Here is an 18,484-nt window from a genome sequence, read left to right as displayed (position 1 = left end):
CTTTTCAGTGGAAGTGATATAAAAATGCAAATTGATAGTGCTGTTATTAGTTTGTGATATGTTTTGTTCAGAGAGGAAGGAATAACACAAATAGGTAAATCTGATCTCTCATCTAGTTTTCCCCAAAGTGCAAATAAAGCTCAGGTTATTTCTATATACTCCACCCCACTGCTATCTTTCCTTCTTGTGCAGTTCTCCACATGAGGGTCTTGCTGTGGCATGCAAATCAGACACATAAAGATTGTTCATATGTTATTTAAGCTTTGGTATATTTTGTCTAAGAAGTAACAACATTTTTGTAAGTGTTCCTGTGTGGTCCAACTATCTGAGGCAGAATTCAGTTCTGGGGTGTTCTGTAGGCTCCTTTCTAAAGCTTTTATTAGATGTACTTCAATAATTTTTGACCATTGAGCTAGATATTTGTATCATAATAAAATCCTCTGGCAAGGTAGTATCTTGCTATACAATCTTCCTATCATCGAATGTTAATTTTTGCATATGAAGGGCATTTACTGGTCTACATATATTCCCAAGTAGTTCACACATCCTGCTTGCCAATTGTTTGGAGATGATCCCAAATCAAAGACCAAAATTCCCAAACTGTGAAATTTCAGATAGATTTAGAAATAAAGGAAAACTTAATTCCATCAAATTATAGCTGAAAAATATTCTTTATGAGTGCCATTTTCTGCTCTCAGTAAATTTTCCAAAAACCCTGCTACTGGGTGAATAACTCAGAAAGCTTTAGACCTGAAAAGCATGGCATATATGAGCAGTTGGCACAAATTAAGGGAGTTATATAATGTGAGCAGAAAATCTGACATTCAGATTTTTGTCTGTTACTGTATACCTACATTTGATGTCAGGAACCCAAAGCTGAGAAATTGCCAGCCAAACTCATACTGATACCAGTGGAAGACTGAGATGGGCAGGATTGCCTTCAAACAGGCTTGGTAGAAGTTGTCTGTCACAAAAGTGACAAAAAGTATTAACAAGTACATGAGCAAGACGAGACCTATATGGAAAGAGCAAAGCAATGGGTGGTTCTAACTCCACTTGGAAGAACACTGCACAATCATAACTTGCTTTAAAGTTCAGGAGATTGTATCCCAATGGGCTGGTATGAAAAAGATCTATACCATTAAGTGGATTAAGACATTATGGTGTTAGTTATGCAGATAAGGTTTTGTTACCCTTATGGTGATCTGTAGGAGAAAGAATGTTTGCCTGCAGAGGAGGTAAGACAGTAAAAGTGCTCCACTCTTGTACTGCTGTGATTTAGTACTCAGGAGCTATTTCCACTCCTGAAAAGCTCAGGTCCAACAGAAATCCTCTGGCAGTCTTAGCTAGTGACTTCATGATGGCTTCAGCCAAAGCCTTTTACTTGAGATAGGATATGAATTGAAACAATCTGGTAAAGAAAAACATTGAGTCAGAATTCAATAGAAGTGCAAATTTAAGTCACTCCCCACCAGACATATTTTAATGAGTGCACAGTTAGGGGGTGACTATGTTATCTCGCTTTTCTTGTGTCATTAACTGAGAAGAGAGTTTAAAAAAAGTGTCCCCACAGAAATCTTATTCATATGTTTTATTATATGCTGCAGCATGGGCACCACTTTAGTTTAATGTTATGTTGGATGATGGTACAAATTTATAGCCAAAGGTTTACATCACAGACAGCTGGAATGAATAACAATAAATTAATTTAAAGTGCTACAAAAGTGCTCCCCATAGTATGCAGTGCTTATGCGCGCAAGGCTAATAATTTATAAATGCATGTCTTTTATAATCCTGATCTAAAGTCCTGAAAGCAGCTAGTTAAAAAGCAGTCACATGACATAAATTATTTTTATTAATATTTCAAATGCATGATTAGGGTGGGCACCATGGTCATTAGCATTAGATAGCTTTCATTTATGACCAAGTGCAATGAAGCAATAGCCAGAGACAGAGAAACTAGCTCAGCAATGGCACAACAACAACTGGTATACTAGGGTGGTCATATGCTGCTTCTTCTGTATGGTTTTTATTTGCTAGTAATCATCACAGCTATGTCTGTTTCCTTTCCTTTTGCCAGTCTGTTGTGTTTATCACATAAAAATATGTGCTACTGAGTGCAGCGAGAAGCAGCTGTGCTCCTTTGTGTGGTTTTTCTTTCATCCCCAGACACAGCAGCAAAGTGTAATGCAGTGAGGTGGCTGATCACAAGATGCCATAATGACTTCTCTCATTACACCAGCAGTGCTAATTTGAACACTGACCCAGTACTAAACTTTCATACCGATTCTTGCTTGGGCAGGGTAGGTTACTTTAAAGCATTTTTCTTGCTTTGAGAGGACATCACCATTTTTGGCTGTGTCAGGCGATGAGAGAGAAGTCATGCCTCCAGGCAAACAAGTATTTGCAGAAAAGCATTATGGAGACTGAGGATAAGGCCAGGCCATAAACTTCTTTTGGGGGTGAGGGAATACTTTCTTTGCTAGCGTAACCCAACATCTAGCTGCAGTCTTCTCTAGTGAAAGAGCATATCCAATGTTACCACTGAGGGTAAAAGAGCAACCAGCTCAAATAACTTGGGTAACATTGCATCTTTTTCCTCAGTGCATTTCTGAGGCATACTCACTGCAGGGATGTCACTTGTCTTAATACCACCCTTATTTTCTCCAGGTAAATTTGGCTACCTCTCACTTCTCTTGGTGAGAATCATTTACTTCTTTAATGCAGAGTCATTAAGCTGAGGTTCTAGAAGGAGTCTTTCACACTGAAAGAAGGATCATGAATAATTTCTGTGTCTCATTCTGGGCCATTGCCATGTATTAGGCTACATGTTTGAATCTTGGCAGATTGCAAAAATATGTACCACAAGCAATCCCATTCACTTCAGTGGTTCTTCTAGCAGTGTAAGCAGAGTGAGACACAAAGTGGGCAGGAGCATCATCATCTGGTCCCTCCATTCCCTCTGTAAAGAAGGAAAAACAAGAAAGAAAGTCTTTCTGCTTTACACAGAATGCAAAATTCTAAGTAACCATTCGCAATTATTGTTTTTACTATTACAAATCTCTCTAAAACCCGTATTCACTCTCCTCTTCCTTTCCGGTTTCCTTTGAAAGTGCTCTGTAAATGTAACACATTTTTCCCAGAGGTCAATGGGGGCATATTTGCATTTTGATACATTTTAAATTTTTGCCTCCAGCGCACCGCGCAAATGCACTGTGCTAATCAGAAGCAAGTAATGATCTCCTAGACACTTGAAGCGGGTGACTAGGCATATAAAAGCACCTCAAAATGCAAAATTAGTGAGAGAACAATACACAGTAAAAATAAATAAGTAACAAAGGGGCAATGATACTGGTGAAAGCAGTTTGGATTTGTAAGCTGAGGGCTCTGTCTGGAATAAGCAGCTCATGTGTTTCTATGCACCAGTGAAGTGATAAGGGAATTCAGGGGACTCCTGCATCAGCCGGCTACACTGATGGGCTCTGGGTTTCTCTCAGCACATCACTGGCACATCAATATACTCAGATGATGCATAAGCATTTCTGAGGGCTTTTCATGCCGTCAGTGATACCTCATGTTCTGAACAACCCAAATCCATGATTAGGCAGGATGTAGAAAAATGGGGCAGTCCCCAAAGCATGGCTTTATCTGTGTGTGGGTCTTTTATTTCCAGCACTAATTATAGGTTTACACTCAAATATGCTTGTCCCAAGGGAAAAAAGGTGTACAGGAAAGAAAAAAAAAACAGAGCTCAAGAGGTTATTTATGAAATTTATTTTTTTTAAAGCGTGAACATCTTCAACAGACAGAGTGCAAGTAAACATGAATGCATCCACACTGACCACCGCATCAGAAGAAAAACTCCTGATAAGCAGATGTTGCTTAGGCAGCGACCAGCCAGGCAGCGTGTGTGTGTACAGGGGAGAGGGATAGAGATACAGTCAAGCAGCATTAAGGCACTGTGATGAGTGTGTGTGTGGCTGCAAGTGATGGCAAATGTGTGTGTGTGAGAAAATGACACATGAGCAAACCCAAGCTGCTCCAGTGAGTACTCTGTATGTGTTTGTAAGAGAAGGCAGCAAGAAGAAGCCAGGGGAGAAAGACTGAAAAAATGAGGTAGGAATGACCAGGCAACTGCACGGCTGGACTAAGAGCAGCGCAAGGGAAGAAATCCAGGCATCAGGGAAATCATTTAAAGCCATATTGATTTGCTTTGGAGGTGAGAAAAAGCAGACGCACTCGGCTACTGTGAAATGGCTCTGACAGCAGCTACAGCCACTTGATTTTACGTATTTATTTTTATTTTAAGGATTTCCATTCACAGAATCCCGTGCTGTAAACCCAAACCAGCCCGCAGCCCTTGCTGTGCCCACCTCTCCGCCCCCAGCAGCAGGGGCTGCGATCAAAGCCTGCCCACAGCAACGCAGCGCCTTCAGCCAGCCAAGAGAACCCTCAGGGAATGCAGGGAAGAAAGAGGTAGAAAGAGAGGAAAGGAGGGAGGGGATCAATGGCTGAAATTCAGTGGTTCTGGCCATTTCCCATGAGCCGGGAGCATTCAGAGGCAGCTGGGCAGAGCGGGAGCCGAGCCCATCCATCTCCTCGATAGACAGCGGCTCTTCGCCGGGAACACTGCCCGGTCTCTGTCCTCAGCAAAGCACAAAGCAAAGCTACAAAGCAGAGTATGATTCAACGCTGTGTGGTCTCAGTCCTCGCATCTAGAAAACAGGAGGGGATTAGACATGACACGGGAAAATAAGGGATTTTTGTCTTCTGTAAGAAATCCTGTGTTTTCGGGGAAAGAAAGAGAGGGCGTTTCTCTACATGGAAATACTGTCAGGTGTCACCTGCACTGCTTCCAGAGAAGAAATCACTGCATCAGGCTGGGGCCTTGCTCCTTAGATTTGTGCAGGTACCTTAATTCAGCCAATGGTATAATTATAGAATTACTACAGAGACACTGTGGCTGAGATCTTCAAAATACTGCTTTTCTGGGAGCCAGGTACCTGTGAAGATCTGACTTAGGTGACGTACAGTCACAGAGCAAAGCTGATCCTCAGCTGAGGTTTCTGAGTCTTCTTCAGATTCAGATTCTTCTCATGCAGTCAGCTTACTAACTGTGAAAGGCAGTTTCATATCTACACAATTCAGTTCAAACTTCATGGATAGTTATAGCTACGCAGTTCAACATTGGCTAACATCAGAATTTTTAATTTGCCTTTTAAAAAGGAGATAGGCTTCACAACAACCCGGGTAAGGGGTGTTTGGAAAGGTTTCCTTAAGAGTCAAAATAGCACTGTTTAATCTGAAATGGAATTTGATATGATTTTATTTTCCTGGAAATAAAACCTAGGTGCCCTACTGAATTAAACCCCAATTACTCTCATAGCCCTCATACCACTTTAGTCACTGTCCTGTCCTTCCTGTTTTCTACACCAAGAACCTCAAGTGTAACCACGTGGGGATGCGTGTGTGCTTGCTCACTGGCTTGCTCTTTCCTGAACATCTGCTGAGCAGTGTCTTATTTGTATGAATTATGACTTCATCTTAAAGCAGGTCAGAAAAATTCCATCAGAACAGTTTTCCTAAAGAAAATAGCTTTCAGGTAGATGAAATTCTTTGTAAAATTATGAAATTCCATTCTTTCATAGAAAATGGGAATTTTGTTCAAAATTTAATATACACTTCACTAAAAATGCATGAAAAAGAACAGAATTATTTTTACTGCTAATGAAAAAACTTCCATCATGTCTTCAGTGAAAAAAATAATCACACAGTATCCTAACTGGCACTAATTCATGTTTTATATTTGTTACAACTGATGAGTTGAGCTCCCTCAGCCTCAGTGAAGTTACTTTGATTTATACTGTTGTAAATTAGATAGAAATCTCAGTCTGTGTGGTTGGTTCTTGTGATGAATATCTTTGCCTCCTAGGTACATGCATACAGGGAAAAAGCCCCAGCCAAACCCCCAGAACATGAGACTTGACTGATTCTGGGTCAGGACTGTTGTGAAGTGTTCTGACTCCCTGTGGATTTGGTTTCAGTATCACTGGTCAGAACATGTCAAAATGTGGGAATTTATGATTAAAAGTAAGAACATACAGCCAAGTATTTAAAAAATAATTTACAACTATATTTTTAACAGCTATAATTTGAAAATGAGCAGTGTTATACAGAACACTGGCTTAATTTTAAAAGGTATGTGTATGTCTTCCAGTAAATTAAGTGTATTCTAAAATATCTTTAGATCTAATGACAGATGAGTTCAGCAGCATCTTAGCAATACTGAAAAGCCTTTATAAATCTTTAGATTTATTTGCAGACCAATGTATTTTCTCTTTTACTTGTGAAAAAAACCCTCTTTGTTTTAGGTAAAGAAACCAAAATTGCCACAAGATAGGGTGAGTGTCTTGCCTTCAGAAAGCCACAAGCCAAGTCCCACAGAAGCCAAACACAGGGTACAACATCTTTGTGTTACCAGAAGTACATCAGGGTCTGAATTATGAGTCAATGGCAGTTCCGTGGCATGGATTCAAGTGGAGAAATTAGGTATTAATATGCAAATATTACTTTTTAATTTTAAATCAGCTGGTTTGCAGGCCAGATCATTTCATCCAGAATTATCAAGTGAAATGATCATGACTGCTTTAGGTTTAGGTATCAGCTTGATCAGGAACTCTTGCATTCAGCTTTTAATGCTTTTAAAGACTGGTGCCAAATATTTAGACTCGATATATTAGTAATTGTGGGTGATTCTGGTTTCCAAGGCAAATAAATAAAGTGAAGAAAACAGGATGAGAGCAAATTCATCCTTGGTGTAAACTCACTGACTTTGGTGCTATGACACTAGAAATAGTTGTGGAGTAGGATTTCTTATGCAAACAGTAACACAAATTGCGTTAAGTAAGTACCTTAAATCATGCCTTGGGCAAAATAGCTCAGTTAATCCCAAAATGTTGTTGCAAGAAAATTCCTTCCTTTCCACAGTGTTCTAAGGGAGTTATAAGGCATGTTACATAGTCAAGCTTTTCAAAAGAATTTAAATAATTTCTTGTTTCAGAGCAACACACTATTTTTGTGAAACATTGTATTGGTTAATTTTAATATCTCCCCCTGCCCTCCTGCAACCCCCCAACCACAAACCAAATACTTACAAGGTTACTTAATGCCAGACTTCATGGTTTGTCAGTTAGTTCTTGCATACATTACAGAAAATGACAACTCTGTTTCCCTGTCTGTAAACACCTGAAATAATCTGGTTCCCATTTTAGATGTGCTTATGAAGTCAGAGGACATTTTCCTGAAGTTACCTGAGCACTAAGTTGCGCAGTTGTCCAGGAATATATCTATATTATATAGAGATATATTTCAGTATATAATAAAACCAAAAGAAAATGAAGTGAAAATGCCTCGTGTAATGAAACATTGGCAGTCAGAAGTTAGGGGCTGATTTTTACTTTAACTTTTCTGCTTCCTAAAATCATAAGAGAAAATAAACACTGAGATGACAATACTGAAATAAACCCCAAAATATTTCTGAAAAATCTCTACTGTGATTTTATCTCCTGTAATTGACATACACAGTGGGGTTTTTTTTTGATGAAATAACATTTGCTAGCCAAAATAATTCTGTCAAATAATTTTCAGCCAGCTTCCAAAAGCAACACTGCTATGAGGAAAAAAAAAAATCAAGATTTTAATTTTATCCTGGTTTAAGAGCCCAATGTGTCTGTGTATTGTGACCATGTCCATTTGTGACTAACCCTATGTCTTGGGTTTGGCTGGTATAGAGTTAATTTTCTTGCTAGTAGCTGATGTGGTGTTGTGCTGTAGTCTGAGAACAATGCTGATAACACACCAATGTTTTAGTTGTTGCTAAGTAGTGCTTACTCAAAATCAAGGACTCTTCAGTTTCCCATGCTCTGCCAGTGAGGGGGGCCACAAGAAGCCAGGAGGGAGGCACAGCCAGGACAGCCAAAGGGGTATTCCATACCACAGAATGTCGTGCTCAGTATACAAACTGGGGGGAACTGGCCAGGAGCCACCTGCTGCTGTTCAGGGATGAGCTGGGCAACGGTTAGTGAGTGATGAGCAATTGTATAGTGCACCACTTGCTTTTCTTGAGTTTTATGCCTCTCTCTCTTTTCCTATTATTATTTTTGTCAGTATTTTAAATTTATTTCAATTAGTAAACTGCTCTTATCTCAACTCGCAGGTATTACCTTCTTTTGATTCTCCTCTCCATCCCACCAGGGATGGCAATGGAAGTGAGCGAGCTGCTGTGTGGTACTTAGTTGCCAGCTGGGATTTAACCACAACACCCCAGAGACTGACACTTCAGGTTTGCCCTAGTGCAGTGTGATCACTTTCTTTCCTAGTGACTGCTCCTATTTCTGAAGATGGCAGCTCTCATGTGAGCAGAGCAGCCTGCTCCCTGTTCCCTTCACAGCACTTCCATGTTCAAAAGAGACATCACAAAAGTCCACTCTGCTTTGCTAGTGATGTACCACGCACGAGATCCACTTGCAATGCCAGCAGTCTGAAATATTGCTGAGTAGGGGCAGGAGGAGTTGGACCTTAGTGATTTACCCCCTCCCAGTCATTTGGGTTCACTGATTTCTCTAATTAAATATGCATCCCACTTCACCATTATTCCCAATGATCCTATTTAATCTCAATGACAGGGCCAGAGATATGAAGGCCTTCACTTACAAACTGCTTTTGGCAAGCTCTTCTATTCTGTAGGGGCTTTTGGATATCTCCAAGTATTATTCCAGTACTGTAAGGCTCCATCCTCCCTTTCTCATTGGTCTGTTTACACCTACCTATTGAAGCCTTACTTCTCTCTTTCAATTGAGCCTTTCAGTTTAGCTTTGGAGGCCTGGAGCTGCTGTTCTGACTTACTGTCATGTATGTGAAGCTGATTTATTTGGCCAGCGTGGCACCGTGCCAGCAAAGGGGCCATCTGAATGGTGAAGCTGTTAAGAAACTAATTGCATGATGAACTGCAGTTGCAGGAGTGTCTTTACCATTTGCTTCATCTAATCAGATGATCCAAGGATTTTTCTTGTTTGCCCCTTTTCCACTGTTTGAATTGGAAGAATACCAGGTTTAGGTTTACACCAGCGATGGGCTTAACCAATTGACTCCCAGAGCCTTTATAATTAGCTTGTAGGTCCCTTCATTCTTAAAAAAACTCAGTGTTACTGCGGTGAGTGTTTTCTTGCTTTCTCATCTCAGACTGGGAGGTTTTGAACTTGTCAAGATCTAAGTTCTGCACTCCATGTTTGTTCTGCTTGTGTGGATGAAGTCACTAATCCCTAAATGGAGGGCAGGGAGCTGTTTGGGTTAGCAATTTCATCATCTTTAATAGAGAAAACAGAATCCCTCACAACACAGGTGGGTTAAAGAGAAGATAATTTCCCTCTGCCTTGCTTTCAAATGTCTTTCTGAACAGTGGGTCTGAAGTGAAACCTTGGCTTGCAAGATACCATCTTTGGGAAGAGCAAAATCAGGGAAGAAATCTGTGCCACTAGATCACCTTTGATTAGGTCATGCTTGTCCCCTTCGCAAGCAAATACACCTCATCAGGCATTTACCTAACAGAAAAGCAGCCATACTGCTGCTTCTTTGTTGTTTCTATCCAGGGTAGAATTCCACCCAGGGTAAAGGGTGGAATTAATGATAAGCTGAACAATTCCTATCCTCAAACACAGTTTCTATGGGGCCAGTACCAACTACTTTTCCCTTGTCATGGGTGTCCTGCAATAGCACCAGAAACAGCACCTTGTTTTGTCACTCTGTGCGTAATGCAGCTTTGATGCTGTTTGCATATAGTTGCTGATTGTATTTTTCATTTGAGAGGATTGTGTTGATTTTTCTTCTAGATACCAGGTTCAAGTCCACATCGACTTATTCTAAACTAGACAGTCTTGAACTGAAAACATTGAGTTTCTCCTGATACCAGTGCAAAACCTTCTGCACAGTCACTGCCTGCCTCTGGGGAAATGTACACTGAAGCATAAGACCAGGCCAACACTGTCATGGGGAATGGCTGCAAATGGCATTGTGGATATTTTGCAGAGCCCTTATAAGAAATAGTTTTAGAAGCCAATCTTATGTAAGTCACTTTCAGGCAAACCTTCCCAAATCCCAGGCAATTACACTTCCTCTGCAAGGCTGCACTCTGTGATAAAGTGCAGGGTGACTTGGTCAACAAATATTTACAAAACAGGACACCATTTCAGACAGGTTTCAGAACTTGAATTTCTGAGTAGGAAAGGTTTAGGAAGCAAGGATTTATGGCGAAAGTGGAAAACAAGAAAATAATTAAAACAGAATCATGAGTTGAGGCTTATTCTGATATGTCAAATCAGAAATTACAGTGGAGGGGCAGAGTTTGGTTGCCCTTGTGACATTGCACGTCAGTGGGCCAGGACTGCTCTGTGATATTCTGCACAAATTAGACCTTCTGTGGCTCTCCTTCCCTATGAATTTTTCAACTTAAAGAGAGAGTATACATTTGATAAACAGGAAAATTATAAGAAAAGGTCAGATCAGGAAGGAAACCTATATGCTACATGTTGGGATCATGCTAACAATAGATGTAGGCTTTGTGGAGCCAGAGAATAGTCTGAGCATTGTAGAAATGAGCCAGTGGCCATGCCACTGCAGAGGTGGCAGCTTTGAAGAAATCAGATTAATACAGCAGATTTATTCTATGCAGTCTGTACCAACAGTACAAGATGAATGGACATACAGAAACCCCTTTCCATCACTGGTTGCTTGTGTATCCCCTTCCAAACCCTTACATAGTTTGACCTGCACATCCTCCTCACATACCACACTCCCCACAAGATTAGCAGTGCTTATCTCACGGGTGCACAGGTGCACATGCGCCCTATACACTTGGGCAGGGAGTTACTGTCCAACCTCTAATCATTTTTCTGGGTCCTCCTTAAAAGCAATTAGTGGCTGCCCCCTCTAACATCAGAGAGAAAATGCAGTCATGGAATAACTTGGCTGCAATCGGTACAATTAGCAGGAATGTGTTTGACCCCAGCTTCACCTTCTCTGAAATGCAGTTCCTGGTACAAAGTGTTGCAGTCTTTGAGAGTGACATGTTATGAATAACCGGATGCCAGGATCATTGTGTGAAAACAGACAAACCCCCAGATAACTGGGAAGTCTTGAACCAGAAACTGGCATAATAAAAGTAGAAATAATTTCTATTTTCACGTTACTTTGCCTTTCTTGTGACAAAAAAACAATGCAATACACCTAAACATATGCCGTTACCTATAACATCTTACAAAAGTACAGCTGAAGTCAGGGTTTGGTGGCTGCTGTGGTGTGGAAATGTGCCACAAAGAACGTGAAATCCTTCTGTTTCATTCATATTTTTCTTACAGAGCAGGATATATACATATTTTAAAGGAAACAACAACCAAAGACCTTCTTCCTAGGCTTGCACTGTTTCTCCATTCACATGCAGATAAGACCCATCTATCTTACTGCTTGGTGACTGGGATTCCTAGCTAGAGAAGAAAAATGCTGAATGCCCAGCAGACCTGCAGTGCTTGCATCCAATCTCACCTGTGGTTTACTCTGGGAACAAGGTTCTTATTTCTTGAGAAGGATATGGTGATTTGTGAGGCACTTACTTTTCATTAGAGGAGTAAGGAAAAAAAGGAGTAACCTAAGAAGGAGCCAACTCCTTGCCTGTAAGAGAGTTGAGGTCAAAATGACAAAGTATCTCTCTGAGATACCATTATCCAATTATAACTCAAAGTGTTTGCAAAAATGGCTTATTCCTTTAAACTAATGAGTGTCACAGAGCTCTGTTTTTTCTGCAAAATTGATGTCCTTGGCTGTAGAACAAACTGTACTTCTTAGGAATGCAGCCATTGCTTTCCTTCTTTACTTATTTTTGCCCACAAGAAACCTTATCTTCCAGCTACACTCACACAATTGTAGTCCCTCTTCTCTCTTTCATTTTATTCCTGACTTTCAAAGAATCCTTCCAACCCCATGCCACACTACCTTGTTCCTTCTATGATGTGCACACAATGACCTCTCTTGTCCACGTCATATGTGGTCTAATCCTTTTCATTGAGCATCATTTGCACAGTAATCCTTTTCCTTCTGCGACATCAGCACAAAACTCCCTTCCCACCACTGCCGCTTGCAGAAGAATCTTGTACTTCTAGTGACATGCAGGCAGTAACCCTTTATCTTCTGTGCCAAAACCAAAATGATCACCTTCTAGCTTTCCTTCGATACAAAATTGACAATGCAGCCTTTATGTTAATACTACAAAGAACACACTGCTGTTCTTTTATTCCAAATGTGTCCAAATATTAACCTTCACTTGGCCAGAAAGCAGTATGAAGTACCACAGTGAAAAAAGTAAGGTATAGAACCCAAATTTTTCTCTATGTTTTGAGAAACTTCAAGAAATAACCTCAACTTTTTAAGGGCTTAAATAAAGAGACAAAACCAACTTTTATGGATGTTCTAGCATTTTTCCTGTTTTTTTTTTTTTCCATTTTGCTCCCCTCTTTTTCAATGACATGACCAAAAAAAAAAAGGCAGCAGTTGTAAACAGGAAGAAGGAATAGCGAATTAGAGGTGACTTAGAATTCAAACCCAAACTTGGTCTTGTAAATAGGTCTGGCCTCTGTATTTTTCAGGTGAATTTTTTTTCTACTAATTAAAAAAAAAAAAAGTAAAAAAACCACCCCATTTTGTCTTAATCCCCCTCTTTTGCTGCAGCGCAGCAGTTATCACAGCAAATCAGAAAGAGAAGGCAAGAGATTAGTGACCAGGACTGCTAAGTATAATCAAGTGAACAAATCATTTAACCTGCTTTGTTTTAAGCCTTATCCAAACTCAAACAGATACCTGTTTAACCAGGGCTTTACAGCCTCCTCCAGGCAGCAGAGCCCTGTCTTTAGCTCATTCCCTAGACAGCTGCAGCAAGACAGGAAGCTGGTATGGTTTGGGAATGATTGCCTTAATTTGATACACCCTTACACACAGCAGTGTTGCATTTGGGGATGATTTGGGCTTAAAATGATCCTGTTTATTCTTTGGCCTGCCTATTTTCACCCTGCTGCCACAGCATGCTTTCAAAACAGGGCTCAATTAATTAAATGTTAAGTCTGACCCTTTGCAGAAACCCTACATTTAAATCCATTGACTCTAAATTGGTTTTGTCTGCTATCAGAGTGGCATATGTTTGCCAGGATTGGTTTGACACTGTATCTTTGGTAAGCTACACACAAATTCCTTGTAACAGGAACAGTGACTAATACCTCTAGGTGCTCCAGTGTTTGTAATATGCTCTGACATTCTGTGTGGCTGGTGCATTTGAAGCGGGAGATTTACTGTGTTTGCTCCTAGAGTAGCTGCAGTATGTGCTGTTAGCTCCTGATTGGTACTAGCCACAATGGCTGCTTGAACAAAATTCAGGGTAGAAAACCACAACTGCATTTTTTGAACAAAGACAGTAATTATGGTAATCGTATCACTTCAGCATTTTTCTTGCCTGTGTTTATGAACAAGTGATGTGAGCCAACAAGAGCAGCAGCTTCTTCCCTTCAAATTAATTCCTGCTTTGGAGTAGCAGGATAGATACGATAAGACTTTTGGTATGTTTTCTCCTGCATTTTTTCAGTGGTGCATTACACATTCACCACAATTCTTCACCTCTACTGTCACTTTTATGGCAGTGTTTTCCTTTTCCTCCTCTTCAGTCATGGGTATGCTAATCTTTTGTGTCACAAGCAGCGCAACCCCTCCTTTATATTGCCCCCCTCCTCCTGTGCACAGTCCTGGATTATGCAGTTAAAAGAAAAAATCATTTCACCTGCGAAACGTAAACCAGTGTAATTGTTGCTGTTGCTATTTTTATTTCCATTAACCACTAAAGTCAGTCTGGACTGAATAATTAAGCAGCTATTTGTGTCATGTTTTTCAGTGCTGAATGTAACCCATTAACCTCATAGGAGCAAGGTCCTTGAATTCTGAATCATTCTAGGAGTAAACTGTGATGAATCGGGGCTGAGATAAGAGTCAGGCACCTTTAAACAAATCTGGAGCATATTCTTGGTGCTCGAGGTTTATTCTGTATTGCAAGCTGTTTCTGCTCTCCCTTTTCTTTTTATATTTCCCCATTCAACTGAATCCCATAGGAAATGCAGAATGACTCTACTTAGAAAAAGTGTTTTAGTTCATTCTTTCTGTTCGTGCTGTATTCTACACTTGAAATTGTCGTAAGTCTCTGGTCTCATTTTTTTCTCTCAAACAGATCCTTGTTAGCTGTAGCTACTCTTGGACATGCTCCTCTGACATGGCGCAGCTGATATAACATGGTTCAGTGAGCACAATCAGTAGCAGTATTCCTGGGACCAGTGTAAATGCACTGGCCTGTCCTTACCTATGAAGCTGTGCAGCCAGACTGGTCTGTAAATGAAGAGTGGGCAGCTCTTTCCTCCTACATCAGCTACTGCTGGAAGCAAAGGACTGGATGTTTTTTAGCATGAAACTATGTGTTTTAAGCTCTCTTCCTGAGGAGGTACTTGGGAGGCAGAATGACAACTCTCCCCATAGATGCACAGCTCTGCAAAATTGAATCAAAAGAGTTAGTACCCAGTTAGAGTCTACCATGTGTGCCTATGGCCTTACATACCACCCTCCTCAGGTAAAAATACCCACGACATTAAGAGACCATCATGTAATTTGGTCTACTGCATCAAAGCAGCCATACAATTATTTTGCCCCATAATTTCTCCACCAGCCCCAACCACTTTTAGTTGAATTAGACTGTCCCTTTTTGAGAGATGGCCAGCTCTGATTTAAGGACTCAGAACTTTTCCATGTCCCTCTGTGACCAGTTACAAAGTTTAGTGAATTGACTGCTTACTCTCCTCATGGCTACAAAACACATATCAGCCACTTTGTGTATTGACTTAAATCACATGTGTAGTCAGTGATGTGAACAGGGCTTCTTATATGAGTAATGGTGGTGAGAGCAAGCCCTGTGCTGGGCCTGTTGATTCAGGAAATGCAGACTTTCAGGTTTAGAGGAGGAGCTCAGTTTGGGATTGCTGGCTGGTCAGGACAACACCACTGTTTCATCTAGTGCTCTTCCGTGCTGGAAGCTTTTGTACTTACTGACTCATCTTCCCTTTCTCTGTCTGAGACCACAAACTATGTCTCAAATTGGAGGCATAGTTAGAGAGCAGGTGAAAATAAATAAATAAAAAAGAAAAGTATATTAGGTGCAACATCTCTTTCTTTCAAAACTAGCTGTGTCGCAAGACCAACTGTCAGACAAGGGGCCAAATCCTGAACTGTGGGGAAGCAGAACTTGAAGTATGTAAATATTCTTTCTATGCTTTAAGAAAACATGTTCAAACTGGGAAAATTACAGCATTAAAAGATAACGTTATGAAAAAAATCATGAGCATATACAGATGTCTGAAAATATACCCTCAGTCTGCAAAACAGACTGAGCAAACATCAGTAGGTATGTTCAGTTTACACCAGTAATTCTGTGTAAGCTAGGAGTAAGCACAATACCTAACATGAAACCAATGAGCATGTTGGTAAAATCCCCTGGGGAAGTTCAGAGATCGTTGCACTATCCAGAAACATATTTTTCACTTTTTCTCTCTCTTCTTCAATATCTCCTTTTTCTCTCCCTGAGGAAGTAACAATAATTTAATTCTGACTAATATACAGAAAGTCTCCTAGACCAGGATGCTTAACTTATAATGAGACGCTTTATGAGCCACTGCCTTGGCTTACTAAATACCTTCTCTGCAGCTTCAGCTTTGGTTTAAGAATCTGTAAGAACACAGTTAAGGCCTTACCATTTAAGCAGGAGCTGTAGTTGGTGGTGGAGTGTGAGGGGGCCTCCTGAAGCAATCCGCTGACAGTAAAAGACCATCATCTTGGGAAAACTGCACTGGTGTGAAACCTAGGACGAAACACAACCACAACAGAAACCAGCATGTGCATCTGTGAGCTGCCTCCTGCTCCTTGTAAACAAGAGCTATAAACTCATTGACAAAAAGTGAAAAGCCCTCAAATAATCCTCTAAAAAAGACCACTGTAAACTGCCACGAGAGCTCTCGACTTGTATGGGAAACCCTGTTTCCACTTTCTCCACAGAAATAGCAAGAATGAAGAAGGTCTGCTAACAGGTCCTGTCCCCAGAGGTCTGAGCCCACCCACTTCCTAAGGAGGCTTTTGGTTGACTTCAGCCACCCTTAGTGTGGGAACAGAATAAATGAATCAAATGCTACAAAACTGAATTGCTGATGTGCTCAACCCAAGCTGCTGATGGCCCGTGGCTGAGCTGGCCAAACTGCACGAACCTTTACACAACAGGAGCAGTGCTGAGCCTGGAAGGGTGGGTGCTGCAGTGCTGTGCCAGCTGAGCACTTGCAGGTCAGGTTGCTGTCAGAGGCTTGTGCTCTCAGGTTGCACCCCTGCTGTGTGCCCTACTTTAGGAGCCAGCTTGTTCTCTGAAGAGGTAGAAGCACATGCTGGTGGCTGAGATGGACACTGGCTCAGCCTTGGGCCAGAGCAGCAGGTGCCACGCTTTCATCTCTGGTGTTGCCACACATGTCATACCCAAGGACATGGTGCCAGTGGGTGTATCAGTAATCAGGGATGTCACGGGTGCTTCTTGGGACATAGGGTCAATAAGGTGTGCCTTCACATACAGAAATGCAACATATGTTTCTGAAGGGCTGAGACTACTAATGAGATCCCCTGGTGTTGTACATTACCTGCTGCACTGACAGGTTCATATCTAGACAGATAGATGTGTGTTTCTCAAGGAGTAAGTTACAGCCTGGGGAAGCATTCTGTGGTCTTGGTGTTTGCAGAAAACAGCAACAGAAAGAGGCTGTGGTGTTGGAGAGGAATCACAGCACAGTTGCATATGAGTCAGTCTTATCGAAGTATTAAAGAATAAATTGCATTACCCCCAACCTTAAGGACTACGAATAAAGCACAGCAACAAAGTTTTGTCTGTGCTCAAGTACATATTTTTTATGTGGCTAAAGTTGTTGGCAGATGTTCTTCACTAGAATAGATTTTGCCTTCACTAATCCTGTATTAATCTGCCAGCAGAGCTACAAGTGCATTATTTCCAGTGGGATCCTTGTGGAGAAGACAGTGCTCATGGGGGCACGGTTCCCCTGCACCTCCCTCTGCAGAGCTGCAGCAGCTCGGAGTTCAGGCTCGCTCGTGCCGGGGGGAGCACCCCGCACAGCCCCCGTTTCTGTTACCACTACAGTGCTCTGCCAGGAGAGGGAGCTACGACTCTGAGATTCAGGGGCCTTTGATGTTTTCTGCTCACGAATCATGAGGGTGTTACAGCTGTCCAACACTAACATAGGCTTTCCTGTTCGGCTGGGTGGGTATTCAGGGGGCTCATGGTTTCCCAGGAAGGCTACATACTGCAGAAAGGGTTTGGACTCTGATGCTCCGAAATGTGTTTTGCGGCTCAAGGTCACTTTCTCTAACTGCCTCCTCAGGTGAACTCCAGTGGGAGTTTGGATTTGGTGAAAATGAAGCCTACAGATTCTGGTATCATGCTATAGCTGCAAAGCCACTGAAATGCAGCCACTGCTGGAGTGGAGGTTGCAACCAATGGGTGCATAACGAGGCAAACAGCAGCTGAGAGGAGGGAGAAATTTTGGTTAAGGCTACCAGGTGGCATGCAGATGTTTGACATTTCTTTTAACTTAGAAACCCATCAGCCCTCTTCCTCCTGAAGTATATGTGTTTCATTTTGAACAAGTAACTGGCAGCTGGAGAAAGTTATTAGAAAATGCTAAGTCTATGTTCCAGCACTTGCAATTAGCAGCAGAATTACCTGTTTCCTATTCGGCCCAAGCCTTCTGTCTCCTTTTTAAGATACTGTTGACCTCAAGTCAAGTTTTTCTTAAGTTGTGTATCAAAAGGGGAATAATTGGAGCTCCAAGCTTGCTTAAAGAGTAGAAAAGGGAATTTAAACAAAGCTGGCAGAGATACCAATGCAACTATTAGCTAGCTTTTGGATGTGGTTGAGCCTGCTGGTAAGAAAACAGGAAATAAGTGAGAAAACAATGCTTAAAAACGTGAAAACCAGCCAATCCTACAGGGCTCCACTCTGTGCTCAAATGTCTGTAAGTGCTGATAAAAGAGTGCGCATGATGAGAAAGTGCAGTGTCATTATCAAAGGCCCTTTTAGTCTTACATTCATTTCAAATGCTGGAGTCTAGCAAGGGAAGGAGGATAACCTCATTTCTTCTTTGACTAACAAAATGTGGTCCTTGACCAATCTGCCCTCTTTTCCTTTGAGGTGGTGGATAGGGAGTTGTGCTCCCCTCCTATTTTCTACATGATTTAAAAGTGAGAATAGAGAAATATGGTGACAGTTTTGAACACTAGAAGAGTAGCTCCTCAAATGATGCTGAGCTCT

At 41.3% G+C, this 18,484-nt stretch overlaps 1 long non-coding RNA gene across 1 annotated transcript; it reads right to left on the bottom strand.

Moving 5' to 3' along the window:
• Positions 1–4,279: 4,279 nt before the first annotated feature.
• Positions 4,280–18,068, bottom strand: LOC134160881 (uncharacterized). Its single transcript, XR_009963733.1, has 4 exons — positions 17,897–18,068; positions 15,879–15,985; positions 14,441–15,200; positions 4,280–4,715 (listed from the first exon to the last, which is right to left on the bottom strand). It is a non-coding gene; the product is annotated as an uncharacterized LOC134160881 (long non-coding RNA).
• Positions 18,069–18,484: the final 416 nt, after the last annotated feature.

Source organism: Pezoporus occidentalis, unplaced genomic scaffold (assembly GCF_034315485.1).
Source record: "Pezoporus occidentalis ecotype Australia unplaced genomic scaffold, CSIRO_AGI_Poc_V1 ctg101, whole genome shotgun sequence".
In the NCBI taxonomy this organism is placed as follows: Eukaryota; Metazoa; Chordata; class Aves; order Psittaciformes; family Psittacidae; genus Pezoporus; species Pezoporus occidentalis.
Note: the sequence above shows the minus strand (reverse complement) of the source record. Positions and strands in the feature narration are given on the sequence as shown.